This window comes from Fukomys damarensis, unplaced genomic scaffold, assembly GCF_012274545.1.
Source record: "Fukomys damarensis isolate Sample0158 unplaced genomic scaffold, DMR_v1.0_HiC HiC_scaffold_15, whole genome shotgun sequence".
Classification (NCBI taxonomy): domain Eukaryota; kingdom Metazoa; phylum Chordata; class Mammalia; order Rodentia; family Bathyergidae; genus Fukomys; species Fukomys damarensis.
The window spans coordinates 14,774,370-14,789,123 of NW_022900927.1; positions in this window are offsets into that span (position 1 = coordinate 14,774,370).

Consider the following 14,754-nt stretch of genomic DNA (forward strand, 5'->3'; position numbering starts at 1 on the left):
GTAAAACAAAGGAGTCATTAGCAAAGTGAAGTGAGAACCTAAAGCGTGAAAAAAAGTTTGCCAGTTATTTTTCAGACAGAAGATTAACATCTGGAATGTAATATAAAGAATTTTAAAAGTTAGACCACTTGAAAGAATTAAAAAATGGGCAGGTGAAATGAACAAACACCTGCCACAGGAAGAACTACAAATGGTCAACAAATATATGGAAAAATATTCAACATCTTTGGTCATTAGAGAAAAGCAAATTAAAACAAAGCTAGCTTATATCATACACCAGAAAGAAGGGCAATCATCAGGAAGTCAAAAATTAACAAATGCTGGCATGGCTGCAGTGGAAAAGGAAAAAGGAACCCTCCTACATTGTTGGTGGGGATGTAAACTAGTACAACCACCATGGAAATTAGTATGAAGATCCCTCAAAGGACTAAAATTAGAAATTCCATATGAGCCAGCTGTCCTCCTTCTAGACATTTTCCCCAAAGAGTTAAGGGCATCATACTACAGTGATGCATGCATAGCAATACTTACACACAATTCTTTTTGGGTACCTGGGATCGAACTTGGGACCCCGTGCTTGCAAGGCAGGTGGCGGAACCACTGAGCTAAATCCCTGGCCCCAGACACAATTCTTAACAGCTAAATCTTGGAAGCAGCATGTATATCCATCAGCAGATGATTTGATAAAGAAAGTGTGGTAGCTATACATAATGGAATTTTACTTAGCTACAAAAAAGGGCCACTTTGAGCATTTTGCAGGAAAATGGATGCACCTGGGAAATGTAATGTTGAGTTGAATAAATCAGATAAGCAAGCTTAAATATCACATTAGTATCTCTCATTAGAGTAAGACAAAGTCCAAAGAGCACAACAAAGGATGGATAGAAGCGGACAAGGGAACAGATCTCTTGCAAATAGGAAACAGTCCAAGAGACTGGAGGTGAGAGGAGAGGGGGAGATAAAGTGGAAATAAATAGAATAAAGATATGCCACATACAGGAACTTAATAACCTCAATTAATGTAAACATTATATATCATAAACATGAGGTAAGACTAATACTATTAATAAGAATGAAAATGAGGAAAGGGGAATTTACAGGAGGAGGGAGGGAGATGAGAGAAAAAGGGAAGTGGATTACAAAAGAGAATTAAGCTATGTTAGGTACTTGTACCCACTCCTGAAGATGATGGCAAACTGCGTAGACTGCAAACGTGCTGCTAAACAAAAAAACAAAGCAAACAAAACAACTGAAATTATTACCACAAACTACTTAAATTACTTAAACTACTTATATGGAGATATATTCCATCTCTGTCTTACTATTTTTTCTTCTTAGCAGGTGTCATTTTTAGTATGTTAAATATTTCATTTATTTCTCTCTGCCCTCTTTATAAAATAAATTCAATTTTAGGGGCTGGCGGTTTAGCTCAGCGGCCCTGTGCCTGCCTTGCAAGCGTAAGGTCCTGAGTTTGATGCTTGATACTGCCAAAAAAAAAAAAGAAAAATAATTTCCATTTTATCAAGAATTTTTGTCTTGCCTCCACAGAGCCAGTAACAGATCTTGGTATGTATAGTGAGTCCTTTTTCAAGTGAACAGACAAAAGATGAAGGGGCCCAGAGAATGGGAAACCATTTCCAAGAATATTCAAAGAATGTCTCGTAACAATAATTGAGTAGGAATGTCCACAAAGAAGCTTGGAATCTGGACTTTGGCTGTGACAGTTCACTAGTAGCCTTAGAGGAGGGGTGGTAAGAGTTAGGTGCCTGGAGGAAAGGTGGGGTCGCTTGTGACCCTGGCTGGGAATTGGAGGTCACTGGTTAGAACAGCACTGCAGAGCTGATCAGTTGTGGTTTCTCTGCTTGGACTGCAGCTGCTCACCTTGTCCCACTTTTATTTCCTGTCAGGGAGGTATGGTGTTTTCAGGCTCCATCTCGCTCCATGTCTTGCTGAGTATTTCAGAAATATGTTCATGCAAATCCCAGACCTTCAGAGGTTTGTGTTCAATTTAGTGTTTTCATACTTTGCTTGTTCTGAACTTTCGTCCGCAGATGAACACTATCTTCCCTATCTTCCCAATGGCGGAGTTGGCCCCTGACAGCTTCCTCAAGCTCCCTAGTGTTTTCTGTGGTCAATCCTTCAAGGCATATTTTTTTCTTTGTTGACTGAAAGATTTGACTAAGGTTGATTAAAAAACTATTAAAAAAATCCGTTACTGATTGGTTTCTCTTTTCAGTCTTGTGTCAGAATATATATATATTTTGAGCCAGATTGACCATTAGATGTCACTTTCTAACCCTGACATATCAATATTTTTTTTCTTCTCATTGAATTTATTGGTACATTTTAGGTATACAGTAGAGTTACATTCATCATTGGGATCTTGTACCTTTACATGACAGGTCTTAGTTCTCATTTTTTCCCCTTGTCCCTGCCTCCCTTCACCCCCTCCTCCCTTCCCCATTTACAAATACTTTATTTCCATTTTATCATTTTTTTGTTTCTTTTCCCTTATTTCCTTTCCCCTACCCTCCCCACTTCCCCTACACCTTTAGCTCTTTACTTTCTATTTCACATCTAACATACCGATATTTTAAAATAAAATCAGAATACTTTGGTGACCCATACATTCATAGCAGAGTTTAATTGACTTTGATCTTTTCTGTTGGTTTATTTCTTTATATATCTAATACCCTATCTATGCTCGTGGAGCCACACTACTTAGTAATGTGGCTCTAGATAATAGAAATCCATTATATCTCTCGAAGGAGAACTCTGCTCTCTAAGGAGTAGAAGGGAGCACATGTAGGAATTCAGTCTTTGACTAAGAATCAGCATGTGTGTTTTCTTGCCTCAAAGAAAGAAAGAAAAAATAAATAAAAGGTAGAGCACTAGACGAAAGAATTGTAGTTTCATGCTGCTGCATAAAATAAAACCCATATCATAGAAGAAAGGCTGTCAATAATCCTATGGAGCAGGTGTTTATTCTTTCAAGTGAAAAAAGCAATCTGCATCTGTATTCCTAAAATACCTGATGTTGAAGTAAGCAAGGTTTATTTCAACCACTATTTGTCTATTTTTCTAGTATTTCTAACAATCACTAGAAATCAGTAGGAAACTCTTAAAGACATCAGTGTTAAAATGCCAAAACTCTATCCAGCCCAAAGGCCTTCTAAAATGCTTGATTTGCTCTTTTAACTCAATTCATTTTCTTTTTAAAATTTATTGGTACATTTTAGATATACATAATGATCACATTCATCATAGGGAATTCATACCTATACATACTATATGTGGATTCTTCTTTTTTCCCTTCCTCTCCCTTTAGCCCTCTTCCTCACATTATTTACAAAAGCTTTATTTTCATGTTTTCTTTCTATTCTCTTTCTTTTCTTTGCCCTTTGTTCATTTCCTTTCACCTTTCTTGCTCCTCAAGCAATTTGAATATTCCAAATATCTGTTATATATATTTGGATTTTTACTTAGCCTTTTGGTTTCTCACATCAAAGAAACAATGTGATTTTTGTTGTTGTTGTTGTTGAGACAGTATTGCTGTGTAATTCAGGCTGTCTTTGGACTCACATTAATACTCCTGTCTCAGCCTCCCAAGTGCTGGGATTACAGGAGTACATCACCATGACCTACAACAATGTGATATTTAAACATGTGTAGACAATTTATTTCAATTAAAAGTATGGTATCAATGGCTTTCATTGTGTCCCATAAATTCTGGTATATTGTATTGGCCTTATCATTTAATTGTAGCATCTAATTTCTTCTTTAATTTCATCTATGATCCCATAGTTGTTCAGGAGGTTGTTATTTAATTTTTATGTATTTATGTAGTTTTTGTGGTTTCTTTTGCCATTGATTTCCAATTTCCTTGCGCTGTGGCTTGGTAATATGCATGGAATAATTTCTATTCCTTTGCATTTACTTAAGCATGTTCTATGGGCTAGTATGTGGTCTATTTTGGAGAAAGTTCTATGTGCAGCTGAGAAGAGTATGTATTCTGATATTGTGCAGTGGAACACACTGTAGACATCTACTAAATCCATTTGTTCAGAAGTTTAAGCAGATCTGATATTTCTTTGTTGATATTTTTTGTCAGTTGATCTATTTGTGACAGTGGGATATTGAAGTTCTCCATTACAATTGCATTAAATCTTGCTTATTTGATTTTTTAATGTTCATTAATATTTATTTTATATATTTGTGTGATAATATTTGATGCATATATATTTATGATTGTTATCTTTTCCTCTTGGATTGCTCCCAAAACAAGTATGTAGTGACCTTTTTTGTGTCTTTTGATCAGTATTGGCTTGAGACCCACTTTGTCTGCAAAAAAGAATAGCTTCTGCTTTTTTCTGGGTTCCTGTCACATGGAGCATTGTTTTCCACCCTTTAACTTTCAGTCTATGAATCTGTTGGTGTTCATGGAGTTTTAGTCTTCATGATCTCTTTCTAGAATATCCTTCAGAACATTTTGGTGTTCTGGTTTGGTGGTCATGAATTTCTTCAGTTGTTCTTTGTCATGGAAGTGCCTTATTTCACCATGAATTTTGAAAGATAGTTTTGCAAGGTACATCAATCTGGATTGGAGGTTAATTTGTTTTGGGGGTTTGAAATACTTCATTCCTAACCCTCCATGACTTAAGGGCTTGTATTGAGAAATCTGCTGTGATTCTGATGGGCTTTCCTTATAGGTGATTTATTTCTTTTTTCTAATAGCTTTTAATATTTGGTTCTTGTATTGAATTTGTGGAATCTTGACTATATGCCTTCATGTAGTTTTTTTTATTATGGCTAATTGGAGTTCTATGTGTTTTACTTATGTCTATATCAAGTTATTTTTCCATCTTTAGAAGTTTTCTGCCATTACTTCTGCAAATAGATTTTTTGTGTCATTTATGCTGTCTTCTACTTTTTCATTGACTCCAATCAATTTTATGTTATTTTTTGCATCATTTAGCAGCTTTTTGATTGATTTTTCATTGTCCTTAATATTCCAGAAATCTTTGTTTTCATGATCTCTAACTGTAAGTCTATCTTCTAGATTTAATATTCTGTCCTCATATTTGTTTATTCTGTGGTGTATACTTTCAATGTAATTTTTAATCTCTGTATCTGCTTGAATCTGTTTCACACATTCTATTTCTTTTTTGTTTTGTGTGTTTTTGGGTTTTGTTGGGTACCAGAAATTGAACTCAGGACCTTGTGCTTGTGAGGCAGGTGGCAGCACCACTGAGCTAAATCCCCAGCCCTTCACACATTCTACTTCTTTTGAATGTTGGGCATTATTGGTTTCCATCATTTTCCTAAGCTCCTCTTTTTTTTTTTTTTTTTTAAACTGTATCTACTCTAGTTTCACTAACCATGACCTTCGTTATGGTCATCATCTCTTCAGTTATCTGAGAAATTGTTTCTAATTTGATTTTTTTCTAGAGTCTCATTCATTTGTTTTGGTACTTCTGCTTTTACCATTTCAGAGATTTCAGATGGATGGCTTTTGTATTGTTCCACCTCATTGCCCCTTAGGTTTGCTTTTGGCAAGCTGCAAGTCTGGGGTTGCATCTTGCTTCCATGTCTTTCTTATTTTCTCTTTGTTTAAACTTATGTGTTGATGCTTATAATTTGCTTATTATAGATAATTTTATTGCTAGTATGGATAGCCCTTAGGAAATAACTACTTTTTAGATATCTGGCTTTTTGACTTTTGAGTATGTTGGAAGATCGTATCTTTTCAATTTGTTGGGGATGGAAAGTTGCTGCCTATTTGGCCTAGCCCCTAGTTCTTTGGCACTGGCCTATAGTATTGTTCATGACATTGAAGTGATATCATTCTTAGCATATGGGGAAGAACAACTGATTAGAACAACTATGTCACCTTAACTAAAGTAATATAATCAGTGATAAAAATAGAATCAAGCATAGTCTAGGAAATGAGAAACTATGCTTACTATTAATTTGCCACCTTTAACCATAGAGACAAGATTTGTAGTTACATAATAAAATCTAAAACAAACCAGAAAATGGTCTGCAGTAAATATCCCTTCAATATGGCAATTTTACTCTCAGGGAGGAAATTTAAAAGGGGGTAGGGGAAACAGAAAAAGAAAAAGAGATAGAGATTAAAAGCAAAGCTGAAGGACAAAAGGATTACATAAGCCTTGGGAAACTGGTGAAGAAGACAGGAGGAAAAATAGGAAGAAGAAGAAATAAGAACAGAACAAAACAACAACAGAAAGTAGAAATAACATTCATACTCATATTAAAACCAGAATAGAGAGTCAAGAAAAAGAAAATAAAACAAAAAAAAAGAAGAAAAAAAATGTCCACTTCAGGCATGACTCTGTTGTCACTGTTAGACAAAGGGGACAGACAGAGCCCAGATCCATGTGGATCCCAGTAAGCCTACAGTAGAATTATGGCAGGATGGTGGGTAATCCCAGCAAGCTTGTAATTTCAGCTCTGCTGAAGTTCTGGCTACTTCCAGTTTCAGGCTGTAAGGTTGGGACCTGAGTTGTTCAGCCCACACCCTCCAGATGACTCCTGCTGGCTTGAACTGGGCTCATTGACCTTGGTGACTTCTATGGGTGTGCCTCACTCTGACATACAGACACTCTGAGATAGAGATGGATCTGCAGCTGATCTGAATTTAGTTGGGCCCTTTCCAAAATGGAGACTGGCCATTTGTCCTCTCCTGGGGAAGTTTGAATGGGACTGAAATCACTCACCAGCCACTGTAATCTGCAGTATCCACTCCTCTGTTTCACTAGTGTGTTTCTCTGTGGATGCCTCTGGAGTTACCAGCAGTCACCATGCCTCTGTAGATTTCAGCTGGTCCTCCCATGCCATGAGTCAGACTCAGGAAGGAAGTGCTGCTTGCCAATTCCCTCTTCTGTGTGGAGGTCCTTCTTTTCACTCTTCCTGTGAGATCTGGTTTTTGCTTAAGATCTTTGATGGGTCTTGGGAACACACTTCCCTCCTCCTCTTCTCCATATTGCTATATTCCAGCATTTGGACTCCAAATTTCAGAGAGGCTGTTTCCCTCCTGCTTACCACTCTGCCATCTTCCCAGAAGTTTTCCCTCCTCAATTCATTTTCATGTTCTTTTCATCCTTTGACAGTTTAAAAATTTTTAGAAAAGATTAAATTTCTTATTTAGTGCAATATATAATAAAAAACAATAAACTCTCATCTGTCTTTGCCTATTTTCTAATGTCATACTTTGGAGGCAAACTCTTGTGATAATTTCTGTTTTCATTTTTTGAGTTTTTTTCAAATCTAATTACATCTTTATTTTAAATTTATCACTAAACAATTATAGTTTTGAAGAAAAGAGTGAAATAGATAATTAGGTCTTTGCAATGAAAGACAAGGATCTGGCAGTTCTTCCCAAGTGGCACCTTCACTTATCTGATAGTTACATTATTTTTATTAATCAGTTCCTTCTCTGTAACTTTCAATAGTAGTTGTGTTTTCCATTCTTACAGGAGAGTATTTTGAGATGAAAATTGACATCCTTCTCCTTTTGCCTGATCTCTGTTCTCCCTGTTTCATATGAACTAGGGGTTTGGTTTTTTTTTCAAAGTTATTAATGCTGCCTTCTGTTTTGAAACCAAATCCAGTTTTTCCATTTTTTGTCCATAAGTTAAATAATGGTGGGAAGTAATACAGAAAATGATATTATTTTAACAATATAAGTAAAATTTAATTTGTGAGAAGGTGATGCTAAATTGACACTTCTCCTATATTACAAAGATATTGCATTATCCAAGGTTCTCAGAGAAACAACTATTAGGGTGTGTACATGTACATATATATATATATATATATATATGTACATAGAGATGTGCAGATGGGTGTATAGATATTTAATTATAGGGAATTGGCCTACAATGTTATGGGAGCTGACAAACCTCAAGATCTGCAGTCAGTAACCTGAAGATGCTGGAGAGGCAGTGGTCCATCTTGATCTGAGTGTTTAGCAATCTTGAGACCCAACAACAGTCCAAGTTTCAGTTTGAGTGTGAAAGCAGGAAAAGAGATGGCCCAGTTCATACAGCCAGGCAGAATGAATTCCTTCTTTTTTGTGAAAATATACTTATTTCACTCACTCCTTTCACTGATGACCACTCACAATAGGGGAAGTGATCTTGACTCAATTTGCCTGTTTCAATGTCCACACCCCAAAACACTCTTATAGAATCATCCAGAATAATACAGATGCTGGTTGTCTTACAATGAAGTTATCCTGATGAGCCTATCACAAGTCAGAATACTTCATAAATAAAAGGTGGATTTCATACTTGTAGCCTACTAAAAATCATAGCTTAGCCACACAGTACACTGTAGAGTACCAGTTACTTATCCTTGGTGATCAAGTGAGTGGCAGGTGTGGCCACTGCACAGCATTGTGAAAGATTATCATACTTATATTGCAAGACCAGAAAAGAGACAGAATTCAAAATTTGAGCACATAAAGCTTTCACACCATTGTAAAGTAAAAAAAAAAATCATAAATTGCATCATTATAAGTTGAACCATCTACATTTGACTAAGTATCTGGATACTGCATGGCCTGGTCAAGGGGACACAAAAAATTAACTATCATATATATGATACCTATTGTTTAAAATATTGCTATACTTTAACTTTGTTTATGGTTGGACCTTGATTTTTGTGGTTTAAATTTTTTATTTTTCCTGATGTTGCTAAATGTTCTTCCCTCGCCTGCATTCACCTTTGCCCATGTGCTTAATTTTTTGAGCCTCTCAATCATATTTTACATTTTCCCTTTTCTCCCAGATTATTCTCTCAGAGCCTTTCCTCATCCATTTCAAAGTAGACTGGAATCTCTCAAGGTCATTTGTCACCTTGGGATTCCCTTCCATAGTCTTCCCTTTTACAGTTTCTCTGAATACTATATATATCTTCATTCCTTGCTTTATTATTTGGTTTGGCTAGAGTAAATCCTTAAGTAACATTTTAAGAAAAGGTAGACAAAAAGTAAGCTTTCTGAATCTATGCTAATGTTGATCATGAAATGTCATGATATGTGATGATTGAATTGACTTGCTACACAATTTAAACTGAAAATATTTTTTCTCAGGAGTTTGAAAATATTATCTTACTTCCCAGCAATTTTATTGCCAACAAGAAATATCACATGTAATTGTTACTTTATAATAATTTTTATTTTCTTTTTGAAGTGCTCTTCATAGTCCTGATGTTCTGAAATATCTTTAACATATGTCTATGCTCTGCCATTTCTATACAGCAGCTAGGATACCTGTTATCTTCAGCTCTGAAATATTATCCTTTGAAAAAAATATTTCCATTTGATTTTTTTTGCCCTAATGTAATATGTTGGGGGATGATAGTCTTATCCAGTACTATGTGGGACCTGCCTGGAGGGTGTGGGAAGGAAGCCTGGCTTTTAGCACAGGTGGAAGATAGGGTAGCTGGGAATCTTGGACTCTCCTGGGTTAGAACTAGAGAAAATACAAAGTCTTCTGTTTGATTAAGTTGGTGGTGCTCCACTTGGGATATGAACTGGTCCTGGGGGGAGTCACCCTCACCTGTGGTTGTCTTTTCTCAGCTTTTCCTGTAGGGACCTGTGACATGTTCCAGGGGGCAGTCAGGTGGGCAGGTCTTTCTTCTGAGGCATCCCTTATTCCATGTTTGGAACTTGTTGCCAAAATCTATATTTATTTTCTTCCTATTATCTATCACTTGGTCCTTTTTCAACATGCCCTGGAATAGTTCTTATGTGTTATTTTCCAATCTTTTAATTAAAAAAGATTTCAGCAATCTAACAATGGCATTTTCACTTCTAAGAGTTCTTTCTTGCTCTCTCCTTGTTTCTTTTCAGTAGGCACATATTTTTTGTTTTTTATATAATTTCATTTTGTTCCCTTTCTGTAATTTTTAGAGTCTCCTGTAATGAAGTTTATATTCATCTGAGGGAGTAGGTACATAGCAGATATATTCTTTGTTTTCCGGAATATGTGTTTTATTTGAGGTTAGTTTTTCTGTTTATTATTTGGACTTTCTTTTTTTATTCTTCTTAGCAACAGGTTATTAAAATATACAGTAAGTGTTTAAATAAAAAAAAATCACAGTGAGAAGCATTTTTCCATTAACCCCCCTCAAAAACTTCCCCTCCCTTCAAATATGTTATCCCATTGTTCTTAGTACTTGTTATGGAAGTCTTTTTATTTTTATGAAATGTGATTAAAAAATATGGTGAATGCCACTGCCAAATGGCATCCAGTGGGAAAGCAGGCTTATAAAAACATTGCAGTATGTCTGTATCTGCCTTATTCACCAAATCTGGTACCGTGTGACTTTTGAATCTTCTTCAAAGTCAAAGTGGTCATGAAAAGGAGACATTCTGAATCAATTCAGGACATTGAGCAGCCACAATAGTGCAACTAAAGACACTAAGGAAAGAGGACATCTGAAGCTGCTTCAAAAAGGATAAGAAGTATGGGAAACATAAATTATAAAAGAGGGAATGGTTTATGATAGATTAATGGCAATGTTTTTATTGTAATAGTTTAAATAATTTAAATGTTCATTTTGGTTTTTTTGTTGTTGTTGTTTTTTTTTTTGGTGCCGGGGATTGAACTTGGGTCCTTGCACTTGCAAGGCAGGCCACTGAACTGCTGAGCTAAATCCCCGTCCCCTCATTTTGTTTTTTAATCACACCCAATACATTTCTAGTTGTCCTCCTTCTCCTGTTGAGGAGAATGGCACAAATCCAAGTTTCTTATGGAGAGAGCCACAGAGTTGAGAGAAGGCATAGACATTTCAGTATTTTGGGGTACCATTTAAGGGAAAACAAATAGGAGGCCCTCAGCACTTGGCCTGGCCTAGTAGTACTGAGAGAAGGGACACAATATTGAGGTTCCCTACAACCTGTGGAGAAGAAAAGAGGTGTGAAGTGGGTACATACACAGAAATAGGAGGGGAGCCTCAGAATCTCTATCTGGGATGACAGCCAAATAAAAACTGTAAATTATTGCTTTTACAAAGGTAAAGACAGCAATGTAAGACTTTAGAGAACAAGGAGAACCTCTAGGACAACAAAGTCAAGGCCTGGCAGTAGTGTTGAGGATAACTAGTAGAACAGCACAACTACTCCTGCCCTATAACTGGAGTGCAAGAGGGATTGGAGTATGAGCAGCTTTGTCCAGTGGGGACGAGGAGTGGGAAATTAGCATTCCCCTGCTGTGCAACCAGCAGCTCAAGCATCCATGGGTGGGAAGGCAACACTCCCTCAGACTTGTGACCAGCAGGGCAAGCAGACTTGGCTTGCAACAGGGCAAGGTGGGCAGCACTTGAGAGGAGCCAGTGGTGTGGAACAGAGGAGACTGTGCAAGGCCTGGCAGGGGCCAGCTGTACACAGGACTGACTGTGAGCACCCTTAGGCCGTCTCTGTCTGAAAGCAACACAGAGAAAAACAGGGTAAGGATATGTGGTCAGGCCATCCAGAAAGCTGTTGCCTAAAGGCTGGCCACAGCCCCCAAATTTAGAGGCCAAGACCAGCCCCACACCCAGCACTAATCCTGCTGCAGACTTGGCAGGGTTATACAGCAGAGATTTGGGCTCCAACTTTAATACTACCACAGAACTGTGAGCACCAGAGGAGTGTTTTTTTCTTCTTTCTCTCTTTATTAATTAGTTTGTTTGGTATTCCTTTTTCTGTCATTTATTTTGGGGGGGATTGTTTGGGTTTTAAATTTTATAGTTTGTTTTATTTTGCTCATCCTCTTTCTTTCCTCAGCTGCCTTTCTTGATTTTCTCTTTTCAAGTGAATGAACATTGTCACTAGTCTTTCTGGTTCACTTTGATATTCTTTTGCTTTCTCCTTAATCTTTTCTCTTCTATCCTCTTCTCCTCTTTCCCAAAGCCTGGTTAATCATTCTCTGTCCTTCAGCATTGCTTCTACTATGTTTCTTTTAGTTATCACTGTGTTTTGTTCCTTATCCCTTTTAACCCTCCCCCACAGATTAAAATCACTCCACCAAGGGGAAACTCACTGCTTACAAGTTCCTGGTTTATGGTGGATGTTGCTATATAACTATAGATCTTGCTCCTATGATTAAAAGTACCAAATTAGCAGTTACCACAGTTTTTCAGTTTCTAGGCTGTGCTTTATGATATTGCTATTGCTAATTGTACTGTTTTAGCCAGGATGCCATACCTGTCATAATCAGTTGTGGATACTTGTATGAAAACACTGTGATTGTCTAGAGTCATAATCATCACTATAGTCCAGTACCAAAGGAATGGGAGCTGAGCCAAATAGCAACTTCACAGTCCCAATAATTTGGGAAGGTAGGATCTTGGGACAGACACAAATACCAACAGCCAGCTACACCTAGAAGACATATTTGAGGAATAATTTCCTAGGGAAGCCTTGCTACTTACTAGTGATAAAGCTGCCTAACATAAGAATCTTACAAGCATCAACATAAAAAATAAATTAAAATAAAAAACCAAAAAATGACAAGATACAGTAGCAAAATATAGCTCCAGACCTCCAGGCTACCCAGGACAAATCCAAGGGATAACGAGATAGAGAAAAATCAGAAGTCATCCACTAGAATTCTCTGAAATGAAGTAAATAGGTGAATGAGGCTATAGAGAAAATCAGAGAAGAAATAATCTCTCAGGTAAAAAGATGATGATCATATTGAAAGATCTGCTCAGCAAATGTAGTATAGATATAGATTTTTAAAAAATGGAGGAGATTAGGGAAATAATAGAAGCTATGAATGCCAACATAGGAAAGAAATGAAATACATGAAAAAGATTCAAACAGATATCCAGGAAATTAAAAATTCCATTGAAAGTTTGCAAAACTGAATGAACAAAAGTAAAAACAGAATATCAGACCCAGAAGATAAGATTGCAATTATAGATCATGAAAAGAAAGATCTATTCAAAATAATAAGGGACTATTAAAAAACAATCCAATAGCCACAAGATGATTCAAAGAAGAACATAAGACTGATTGGAATGAATGAAAATGCAGGAGTCAGTGCAAAGGACATAAAAATCCTGTTAACAGAAGTAATGGCAGAAAACTTTCCAAGCATGGAAAAAAAATTGGATGTACAGATATGTGAGGCATATATAACTTCAAACAGCCATGACCAAAATCAGTCTGCACCTAAGCATATGATAATCAAGATCCCAGAAATTCAGCACAAGAACAGAATTAAAAGCTATTAAAGAAAAGAAACAAATAGTCTGTAAAGGAAAGCCCATCAGAAGCACAGTGGACTTCTCAACACAAACCCTTAAGTCAAGGAGAGCTTGGAGTGAAGTAGTTGAAGTCCAGAAAGAAAACAACCTCCAATCCATACTGATATACCCTGCAAAACTATCTTTCAGGATCAATGAAGAAGTAAGATATTTCCATGACAAAGAACTGAAGAAATTTGTGACCACCAAGCCAGCTCTACAAAGTGTTCTGAAAGATATTTTAGAAAAATATAAAAAAGACCACAATTCTAAGAACACAAATAGAAAGGAGCCACCAGGCAAAGCAAGCAATTAAACAGAAAGGAAAGATAGGGAACCAACAACCAAAAAATAATATGACAATGGTAAATCAGAATGTGCCAGTAATAACTATCAATGTAGGTCTCAATTCTCCAATCAAAAGAAATAGACTGGCAGATTGGATGAACAAGATCCAACAATTTTCTGTGTATAGGAAACAGTTAACTCAAAGAACAAGGAAACAGGGAACCACCGAAGGAATTCAATGATAGCATAGCATTTGTTATGGTTGGGGCCTAAAATATCTCCTCAATGGATCATTGTGTTGATTGCTTAGTTACCAATTTATGGGTTTTGGGAAGTAATTGTTTCATGAGGACTTGTTCTTTGTTAGTGAGTTAATCCATTGATGAATTTATAATTTGATGGTCCTATTATTGCAGGAGGAGTGAAGAATCTTAAGAGGTAGTGAATGGATTAAGTCATATAGACAGGACCTTGGGAACTATTTTTGCCCCTGGCTCTTTCTCACTTTCTTTCCTACCCTCTTTGCTTCTTGACTGCTGTGAAATGTGTGACTTTGTTCTACTATGCTCTCACCTTGCCACATGCTCATGGCAATGAAACACAATTTGATCACGGTCTCAAACCTCTGAAACTGTGAAACAAGTAAATCTTTCCTTCTTTAAGTTATTATTCTTGATTATTTTGTCACAGAGAGGGAAAGCTTTGAACACGATGTGCCTAAAGAAATGGAGGACACAGACAGCCTATACAAATCAATAAGTAAAGAGATTGAATCAGTATAAAAATTTTTCTATAAAATAAATAAAGAGCCCAGAGACAGATTTCTTTACTGTTGAATTTTACCAAACTCTTAAATAAGAGCTAGTGTTGATTCTTCTCAAATTATTTCATGGAATTGTAAGGGATATTTTACCAAACTCTATAAAGTCACCATTACTCTGATAGTAAACCAAAACAAGAGCACAGCAAAGAAATAAAACAGACTAATCACTGATAAAAATAAATTTAAGAATTCTCAACAAAACACAACTAAATTGAATCCAATGGCATATAAAGAAATAATCACCATGATAAATTGGAATTGAATCCAGGTATGCAAGGATGGTTTGAATACATAAATCAATAAACATTATATCACATCAACAGAATTGAAAAGAAAAAAAAATGATCACCTCAATTGATTCAATTATTCAATAAAATTCA